The sequence below is a fragment of the Dendrobates tinctorius genome, unplaced genomic scaffold, assembly GCF_039654945.1.
Source record: "Dendrobates tinctorius isolate UK_male_01 unplaced genomic scaffold, ASM3965494v1 ptg000019l, whole genome shotgun sequence".
NCBI classification, from domain to species: domain Eukaryota; kingdom Metazoa; phylum Chordata; class Amphibia; order Anura; family Dendrobatidae; genus Dendrobates; species Dendrobates tinctorius.
Genome location: NW_027361687.1, coordinates 36,965,070 through 36,977,900, shown reverse-complemented (window position 1 = coordinate 36,977,900; position 12,831 = coordinate 36,965,070).

Below are 12,831 nucleotides of genomic sequence, written 5' to 3'. Positions count from 1 at the left end.
ATGTCATAATCATTTGATGATGTCATAATCATTAGATGATGTCATAATCATTTTGTTGATGTCATAATCATTTGATGATGTCATAATCATTTTGTTGATGTCAAAATCATTTGATGATGTCATAATCATTTGATGTCATAATCATTGGATGATGTCATAATCATTTTGTTGATGTCATAATCATTTGATGATGTCATAATCATTAGATGATGTCATAATCATTTTGTTGATGTCATAATCATTTGATGATGTCATAATCATTTTGTTGATGTCATAATCATTTTGTTGATGTCATAATGATTTGATGATGTCATAATCATTTGATGTCATAATGATTTGATGATGTCATAATCATTTGATGTCATAATCATTTGATGTCATAATCATTTGATGATGTCATAATCATTAGATGATGTCATAATCATTAGATGATGTCATAATCATTTTGTTGATGTCATAATCATTTGATGATGCCATAATCATTTTGTTGATGTCATAATCATTTGATGATGTCATAATCATTAGATGATGTCATAATCATTTTGTTGATGTCATAATCATTTGATGATGTCATAATCATTTGATGTCATAATCATTGGATGATGTCATAATCATTTTGTTGATGTCATAATCATTTGATTATGTCATAATCATTTGATGTCATAATCATTGGATGATGTCATAATCATTTTGTTGATGTCATAATCATTTGATGATGTCATAATCATTAGATGATGTCATAATCATTTTGTTGATGTCATAATCATTTGATGATGTCATAATCATTTGATGTCATAATCATTGGATGATGTCATAATCATTTTGTTGATGTCATAATCATTTGATGATGTCATAATCATTTGATGTCATAATCATTGGATGATGTCATAATCATTTTGTTGATGTCATAATCATTTGATTATGTCATAATCATTTGATGTCATAATCATTGGATGATGTCATAATCATTTGATGTCATAATCATTTGATGATGTCATAATCATTAGATGATGTCATAATCATTAGATGATGTCATAATCATTTGATGATGTCATAATCATTAGATGATGTCATAATCATTTTGTTGATGTCATAATCATTTGATGATGTCATAATCATTTGATGTCATAATCATTGGATGATGTCATAATCATTTTGTTGATGTCATAATCATTTGATTATGTCATAATCATTTGATGTCATAATCATTTGATGATGTCATAATCATTTGATGTCATAATCATTTGATGATGTCATAATCATTAGATGATGTCATAATCATTAGATGATGTCATAATCATTTTGTTGATGTCATAATCATTTGATGATGCCATAATCATTTTGTTGATGTCATAATCATTTGATGATGTCATAATCATTAGATGATGTCATAATCATTTTGTTGATGTCATAATCATTTGATGATGTCATAATCATTTGATGTCATAATCATTGGATGATGTCATAATCATTTTGTTGATGTCATAATCATTTGATTATGTCATAATCATTTGATGTCATAATCATTGGATGATGTCATAATCATTTTGTTGATGTCATAATCATTTGATGATGTCATAATCATTAGATGATGTCATAATCATTTTGTTGATGTCATAATCATTTGATGATGTCATAATCATTTGATGTCATAATCATTGGATGATGTCATAATCATTTTGTTGATGTCATAATCATTTGATTATGTCATAATCATTTGATGTCATAATCATTGGATGATGTCATAATCATTTGATGATGTCATAATCATTTTGTTGATGTCATAATCATTTGATGATGCCATAATCATTTTGTTGATGTCATAATCATTTGATGATGTCATAATCATTAGATGATGTCATAATCATTTTGTTGATGTCATAATCATTTGATGATGCCATAATCATTTTGTTGATGTCATAATCATTTGATGATGTCATAATCATTAGATGATGTCATAATGATTTTGTTGATGTCATAATCATTGGATGATGTCATAATCATTGGATGATGTCATAATCATTTTGTTGATGTCATAATCATTTGATGTCATAATCATTGGATGATGTCATAATCATTTTGTTGATGTCATAATCATTTGATGATGTCATAATCATTTGATGTCATAATCATTTGATGATGTCATAATCATTAGATGATGTCATAATCATTTTGTTGATGTCATAATCATTTGATGATGCCATAATCATTTTGTTGATGTCATAATCATTTGATGATGTCATAATCATTAGATGATGTCATAATCATTTTGTTGATGTCATAATCATTTGATGATGCCATAATCATTTTGTTGATGTCATAATCATTTGATGATGTCATAATCATTAGATGATGTCATAATCATTTTGTTGATGTCATAATCATTTGATGATGTCATAATCATTTGATGTCATAATCATTGGATGATGTCATAATCATTTTGTTGATGTCATAATCATTTGATTATGTCATAATCATTTGATGTCATAATCATTGGATGATGTCATAATCATTGGATGATGTCATAATCATTTTGTTGATGTCATAATCATTTGATGATGTCATAATCATTAGATGATGTCATAATCATTTTGTTGATGTCATAATCATTTGATGATGTCATAATCATTTTGTTGATGTCAAAATCATTTGATGATGTCATAATCATTTGATGTCATAATCATTGGATGATGTCATAATCATTTTGTTGATGTCATAATCATTTGATGATGTCATAATCATTAGATGATGTCATAATCATTTTGTTGATGTCATAATCATTTGATGATGTCATAATCATTTTGTTGATGTCATAATCATTTTGTTGATGTCATAATGATTTGATGATGTCATAATCATTTGATGTCATAATGATTTGATGATGTCATAATCATTTGATGTCATAATCATTTGATGTCATAATCATTTGATGATGTCATAATCATTAGATGATGTCATAATCATTAGATGATGTCATAATCATTTTGTTGATGTCATAATCATTTGATGATGCCATAATCATTTTGTTGATGTCATAATCATTTGATGATGTCATAATCATTAGATGATGTCATAATCATTTTGTTGATGTCATAATCATTTGATGATGTCATAATCATTTGATGTCATAATCATTGGATGATGTCATAATCATTTTGTTGATGTCATAATCATTTGATTATGTCATAATCATTTGATGTCATAATCATTGGATGATGTCATAATCATTTTGTTGATGTCATAATCATTTGATGATGTCATAATCATTAGATGATGTCATAATCATTTTGTTGATGTCATAATCATTTGATGATGTCATAATCATTTGATGTCATAATCATTGGATGATGTCATAATCATTTTGTTGATGTCATAATCATTTGATGATGTCATAATCATTTGATGTCATAATCATTGGATGATGTCATAATCATTTTGTTGATGTCATAATCATTTGATTATGTCATAATCATTTGATGTCATAATCATTGGATGATGTCATAATCATTTGATGTCATAATCATTTGATGATGTCATAATCATTAGATGATGTCATAATCATTAGATGATGTCATAATCATTTGATGATGTCATAATCATTAGATGATGTCATAATCATTTTGTTGATGTCATAATCATTTGATGATGTCATAATCATTTGATGTCATAATCATTGGATGATGTCATAATCATTTTGTTGATGTCATAATCATTTGATTATGTCATAATCATTTGATGTCATAATCATTTGATGATGTCATAATCATTTGATGTCATAATCATTTGATGATGTCATAATCATTAGATGATGTCATAATCATTAGATGATGTCATAATCATTTTGTTGATGTCATAATCATTTGATGATGCCATAATCATTTTGTTGATGTCATAATCATTTGATGATGTCATAATCATTAGATGATGTCATAATCATTTTGTTGATGTCATAATCATTTGATGATGTCATAATCATTTGATGTCATAATCATTGGATGATGTCATAATCATTTTGTTGATGTCATAATCATTTGATTATGTCATAATCATTTGATGTCATAATCATTGGATGATGTCATAATCATTTTGTTGATGTCATAATCATTTGATGATGTCATAATCATTAGATGATGTCATAATCATTTTGTTGATGTCATAATCATTTGATGATGTCATAATCATTTGATGTCATAATCATTGGATGATGTCATAATCATTTTGTTGATGTCATAATCATTTGATTATGTCATAATCATTTGATGTCATAATCATTGGATGATGTCATAATCATTTGATGATGTCATAATCATTTTGTTGATGTCATAATCATTTGATGATGCCATAATCATTTTGTTGATGTCATAATCATTTGATGATGTCATAATCATTAGATGATGTCATAATCATTTTGTTGATGTCATAATCATTTGATGATGCCATAATCATTTTGTTGATGTCATAATCATTTGATGATGTCATAATCATTAGATGATGTCATAATGATTTTGTTGATGTCATAATCATTGGATGATGTCATAATCATTGGATGATGTCATAATCATTTTGTTGATGTCATAATCATTTGATGTCATAATCATTGGATGATGTCATAATCATTTTGTTGATGTCATAATCATTTGATGATGTCATAATCATTTGATGTCATAATCATTTGATGATGTCATAATCATTAGATGATGTCATAATCATTTTGTTGATGTCATAATCATTTGATGATGCCATAATCATTTTGTTGATGTCATAATCATTTGATGATGTCATAATCATTAGATGATGTCATAATCATTTTGTTGATGTCATAATCATTTGATGATGCCATAATCATTTTGTTGATGTCATAATCATTTGATGATGTCATAATCATTAGATGATGTCATAATCATTTTGTTGATGTCATAATCATTTGATGATGTCATAATCATTTGATGTCATAATCATTGGATGATGTCATAATCATTTTGTTGATGTCATAATCATTTGATTATGTCATAATCATTTGATGTCATAATCATTGGATGATGTCATAATCATTTGATGATGTCATAATCATTTTGTTGATGTCATAATCATTTGATGTCATAATCATTAGATGATGTCATAATCATTTTGTTGATGTCATAATCATTTGATGATGCCATAATCATTTTGTTGATGTCATAATCATTTGATGTCATAATCATTGGATGATGTCATAATCATTTTGTTGATGTCATAATCATTTGATTATGTCATAATCATTTGATTTCATAATCATTGGATGATGTCATAATCATTTGATGATGTCATAATCATTTTGTTGATGTCATAATCATTTGATGATGCCATAATCATTTTGTTGATGTCATAATCATTTGATGATGTCATAATCATTAGATGATGTCATAATCATTTTGTTGATGTCATAATCATTTGATGATGCCATAATCATTTTGTTGATGTCATAATCATTTGATGTCATAATCATTGGATGATGTCATAATCATTTTGTTGATGTCATAATCATTTGATTATGTCATAATCATTTGATGTCATAATCATTGGATGATGTCATAATCATTTGATGATGTCATAATCATTTTGTTGATGTCATAATCATTTGATGATGCCATAATCATTTTGTTGATGTCATAATCATTTGATGATGTCATAATCATTAGATGATGTCATAATCATTTTGTTGATGTCATAATCATTTGATGATGCCATAATCATTTTGTTGATGTCATAATCATTTGATGATGTCATAATCATTAGATGATGTCATAATCATTTTGTTGATGTCATAATCATTTGATGATGCCATAATCATTTTGTTGATGTCATAATCATTTGATGATGTCATAATCATTAGATGATGTCATAATCATTTTGTTGATGTCATATTCATTTGATGATGTCATAATCATTTGATGTCATAATCATTGGATGATGTCATAATCATTTTGTTGATGTCATAATCATTTGATTATGTCATAATCATTTGATGTCATAATCATTGGATGATGTCATAATCATTTGATGATGTCATAATCATTTTGTTGATGTCATAATCATTTGATGATGCCATAATCATTTTGTTGATGTCATAATCATTTGATGATGTCATAATCATTAGATGATGTCATAATCATTTTGTTGATGTCATAATCATTTGATGATGCCATAATCATTTTGTTGATGTCATAATCATTTGATGATGTCATAATCATTAGATGATGTCATAATCATTTTGTTGATGTCATAATCATTGGATGATGTCATAATCATTGGATGATGTCATAATCATTTTGTTGATGTCATAATCATTTGATGTCATAATCATTGGATGATGTCATAATCATTTTGTTGATGTCATAATCATTTGATGATGTCATAATCATTTGATGTCATAATCATTGGATGATGTCATAATCATTTTGTTGATGTCATAATCATTTGATGATGTCATAATCATTAGATGATGTCATAATCATTTTGTTGATGTCATAATCATTTGATGATGTCATAATCATTTGGTGTCATAATCATTGGATGATGTCATAATCATTTTGTTGATGTCATAATCATTTGATGATGTCATAATCATTAGATGATGTCATAATCATTTTGTTGATGTCATAATCATTTTGTTGATGTCATAATGATTTGATGATGTCATAATCACTTGATGTCATAATCATTGGATGATGTCTTAATCATTTTGTTGATGTCATAATCATTTGATGATGTCATAATCATTAGATGATGTCATAATCATTTTGTTGATGTCATAATCATTTGATGATGCCATAATCATTTTGTTGATGTCATAATCATTTGATGATGTCATAATCATTAGATGATGTCATAATCATTTTGTTGATGTCATAATCATTTGATGATGTCATAATCATTTGATGTCATAATCATTGGATGATGTCATAATCATTTTGTTGATGTCATAATCATTTGATGATGTCATTATCATTTGATGTCATAATCATTGGATGATGTCATAATCATTTGATGATGTCATAATCATTTTGTTGATGTCATAATCATTTGATGATGCCATAATCATTTTGTTGATGTCATAATCATTTGACGATGTCATAATCATTTGATGTCATAATCATTGGATGATGTCATAATCATTTTGTTGATGTCATAATCATTTGATTATGTCATAATCATTTGATGTCATAATCATTGGATGATGTCATAATCATTTGATGATGTCATAATCATTTTGTTGATGTCATAATCATTTGATGATGCCATAATCATTTTGTTGATGTCATAATCATTTGATGATGTCATAATCATTAGATGATGTCATAATCATTTTGTTGATGTCATAATCATTTGATGATGCCATAATCATTTTGTTGATGTCATAATCATTTGATGATGTCATAATCATTAGATGATGTCATAATCATTTTGTTGATGTCATAATCATTTGATGATGTCATAATCATTAGATGATGTCATAATGATTTTGTTGATGTCATAATCATTACATGATGTCATAATTATTTTGTTGATGTCATAATCATTTTGTTGATGTCATAATCATTTGATTATGTCATAATCATTTGATGTCATAATCATTGGATGATGTCATAATCATTTTGTTGATGTCATAATCATTTGATGATGTCATAATCATTAGATGATGTCATAATCATTTTGTTGATGTCATAATCATTTGATGATGTCATAATCATTTGATGATGTCATAATCATTTTGTTGATGTCATAATCATTTGATGATGTCATAATCATTTGATGTCATAATCATTTGATGATGTCATAATCATTTGATGTCATAATCATTGGATGATGTCATAATCATTTTGTTGATGTCATAATCATTTGATGATGTCATAATCATTAGATGATGTCATAATCATTTTGTTGATGTCATAGTCATTTGATGATGTCATAATCATTTGATGTCATATTCATTGCATGATGTCATAATCATTTTGTTGATGTCATAATGATTTGATGATGTCATAATCATTTGATGTCATAATCATTGGATGATGTCATAATCATTTTGTTGATGTCATAATCATTTGATGATGTCATAATCATTTGATGTCATAATCATTTTGTTGATGTCATAATCATTTGATGATGTCATAATCATTTGATGTCATAATCATTGGATGATGTCATAATCATTTCGTTGATGTCATAATCATTTGATGATGTCATAATCATTAAATGATGTCATAATCATTTTTTTGATGTCATAATCATTTGATGATGTCATAATCATTAGATGATGTCATAATGATTTTGTTGATGTCATAATCATTGGATGATGTCATAATCATTTTGTTGATGTCATAATCATTTGATGATGTCATAATCATTTGATGTCATAATCATTGGATGATGTCATAATCATTTTGTTGATGTCATAATCATTGGATGATGTCATCATCATTTTGTTGATGTCATAATCATTGGATGATGTCATCATCATTTTGTTGATGTCATAATCATTGGATGATGTCATAATCATTTTGTTGATGTCATAATCATTTGATGATGTCATAATCATTTGATGTCATAATCATTGGATGATGTCATAATCATTTTGTTGATGTCATAATCATTTGATGATGTCATAATCATTAGATGATGTCATAATCATTTTGTTGATGTCATAATCATTTGATGATGTCATAATCATTTGATGTCATAATCATTGGATGATGTCATAATCATTTTGTTGATGTCATAATCATTTGATGATGTCATAATCATTAGATGATGTCATAATCATTTTGTTGATATCATAGTCATTTGATGATGTCATAATCATTAGATGATGTCATAATCATTTTGTTGATGTCATAATCATTTGATGATGTCATAATCATTTTGTTGATGTCATAATCATTTTGTTGATGTCATAATGATTTGATGATGTCATAATCATTTGATGTCATAATCATTGGATGATGTCATAATCATTTTGTTGATGTCATAATCATTTGATGATGTCATAATCATTTGATGTCATAATCATTGAATAATGTCATAATCATTTTGTTGATGTCATAATCATTAAATGATGTCATAATTATTTTGTTGATGTCATAATCATTTTGTTGATGTCATAATCATTTGATTATGTCATAATCATTTGATGTCATAATCATTGGATGATGTCATAATCATTTTGTTGATGTCATAATCATTTGATGATGTCATAATCATTAGATGATGTCATAATCATTTTGTTGATGTCATAGTCATTTGATGATGTCATAATCATTTGATGTCATACTCATTGGATGATATCATAATCATTTGATGATGTCATAATCATTTTGTTGATGTCATAATCATTGGATGATGTCATAATCATTTTGTTGATGTCATAATCATTTGATGATGTCATAATCATTAGATGATGTCATAATCATTTTGTTGATGTCATAATCATTTGATGATGTCATAATCATTTTGTCGATGCCATAATCATTTGATGATGTCATAATCATTGGATGATGTCATAATCATTTTGTCGATGCCATAATCATTTGATGATGTCATAATCATTTGATGATGTCATAATCATTTTGTTGATGTCATAATCATTTTGTTGATGTCATAATGATTTGATGATGTCATAGTCATTTGATGTCATAATCTTTGGATGATGTCATAATCATTTTGTTGATGTCATAATCATTGGATGTCATAATCATTGGATGATGTCATAATCATTGGATGATGTCATAATCATTTTGTTGATGTCACAATCATTTGATGATGTCATAATCATTAGATGATGTCATAATCATTTTGTTTATGTCATAATCATTTGATGATGTCATAATCATTTGATGTCATAATCATTTGATGATGTCATAATCATTTGATGTCATAATCATTGGATGATGTCATAATCATTTTGTTGATGTCATAATCATTTGATGATGTCATAATCATTTGATGTCATAATCATTTGATGATGTCATAATCATTTGATGTCATAATCATTGGATGATGTCATAATCATTTTGTTGATGTCATAATCATTTGATGATGTCATAATCATTAGATGATGTCATAATCATTTTGTTGATGTCATAGTCATTTGATGATGTCATAATCATTTGATTATGTCATAATCATTTGATGTCATAATCATTTTGTTGATGTCATAATCATTTGATGATGTCATAATCATTAGATGATGTCATAATCATTTTGTTGATGTCATAGTCATTTGATGATGTCATAATCATTTGATGTCATATTCATTGCATGATGTCATAATCATTTTGTTGATGTCATAATGATTTGATGATGTCATAATCATTTGATGTCATAATCATTGGATGATGTCATAATCATTTTGTTGATGTCATAATCATTTGATGATGTCATAATCATTAGATGATGTCATAATCATTTTGTTGATGTCATAATCATTTGATGATGTCATAATCATTAGATGATGTCATAATCATTTTGTTGATGTCATAATCATTTGATGATGTCATAATCATTTGATGTCATAATCATTTGATGATGTCATAATCATTTGATGTCATAATCATTGGATGATGTCATAATCATTTTGTTGATGTCATAATCATTTGATGATGTCATAATCATTAGATGATGTCATAATCATTTTGTTGATGTCATAGTCATTTGATGATGTCATAATCATTTGATGTCATATTCATTGCATGATGTCATAATCATTTTGTTGATGTCATAATGATTTGATGATGTCATAATCATTTGATGTCATAATCATTGGATGATGTCATAATCATTTTGTTGATGTCATAATCATTTGATGATGTCATAATCATTAGATGATGTCATAATCATTTTGTTGATGTCATAATCATTTGATGATGTCATAATCTTTTGATGTCATAATCATTTGATGATGTCATAATCATTTGATGTCATAATCATTGGATGATGTCATAATCATTTTGTTGATGTCATAATCATTTGATGATGTCGTAATCATTAGATGATGTCATAATCATTTGATGTCATAATCATTGGATGATGTCATAATCATTTTGTTGATGTCATAATCATTTGATGATGTCATAATCATTTGATGTCATAATCATTGGAAGATGTCAAAATCATTTGATGATATCATAATCATTTTGTTGATGTCATAATCATTTGATGATGTCATAATCATTTGATGTCATAATCATTGGATAATGTCATAATCATTTTGCTGATGTCATAATCATTACATGATGTCATAATTATTTTGTTGATGTCATAATCATTTTGTTGATGTCATAATCATTTGATTATGTCATAATCATTTGATGTCATTATCATTGGATGATGTCATAATCATTTTGTTGATGTCATAATCATTTGATGATGTCGTAATCATTAGATGATGTCATAATCATTTGATGTCATAATCATTGGATGATGTCATAATCATTTTGTTGATGTCATAATCATTTCATGATGTCATAATCATTTGATGTCATAATCATTGGATGATGTCAAAATCATTTGATGATGTCATAATCATTTTGTTGATGTCATAATCATTTGATGATGCCATAATCATTTTGTTGATGTCATAATCATTTGATGATGTCATAATCATTAGATGATGTCATAATCATTTTGTTGATGTCAAAATCATTTGATGATGTCATAATCATTAGATGATGTCATAATGATTTTGTTGATGTCATAATCATTGGATGATGTCATAATCATTTTGTTGATGTCATAATCATTTGATGATGTCATAATCATTTGATGTCATAATCATTGGATGATGTCATAATCATTTTGTTGATGTCATAATCATTTGCTGATGTCATAATCATTAGATGATGTCATAATCATTTTGTTGATGTCATAATCATTTGATGATGTCATAATCATTTGATGTCATAATCATTGGATGATGTCATAATCATTTTGTTGATGTCATAATCATTTGATGATGTCATCATCATTAGATGATGTCATTATCATTGGATGATGTCATAATCATTTTGTTGATGTCATAATCATTGGATGATGTCATAATCATTTTGTTGATGTCATAATCATTTGATGATGTCATAATCATTTGATGTCATAATCATTGGATGATGTCATAATCATTTTGTTGATGTCATAATCATTTGATGATGTCATAATCATTAGATGATGTCATAATAATTTTGTTGATGTCATAATCATTTGATGATGTCATAATCATTTGATGTCATAATCATTGGATGATGTCATAATCATTTTGTTGATGTCATAATCATTTGATGATGTCATAATCATTAGATGATGTCATAATCATTTTGTTGATATCATAGTCATTTGATGATGTCATAATCATTAGATGATGTCATAATCATTTTGTTGATGTCATAATCATTTGATGATGTCATAATCATTTTGTTGATGTCATAATCATTTTGTTGATGTCATAATGATTTGATGATGTCATAATCATTTGATGTCATAATCATTGGATGATGTCATAATCATTTTGTTGATGTCATAATCATTTGATGATGTCATAATCATTTGATGTCATAATCATTGGATAATGTCATAATCATTTTGTTGATGTCATAATCATTACATGATGTCATAATTATTTTGTTGATGTCATAATCATTTTGTTGATGTCATAGTCATTTGATTATGTCATAATCATTTGATGTCATAATCATTGGATGATGTCATAATCATTTTGTTGATGTCATAATCATTTGATGATGTCATAATCATTAGATGATGTCATAATCATTTTGTTGATGTCATAGTCATTTGATGATGTCA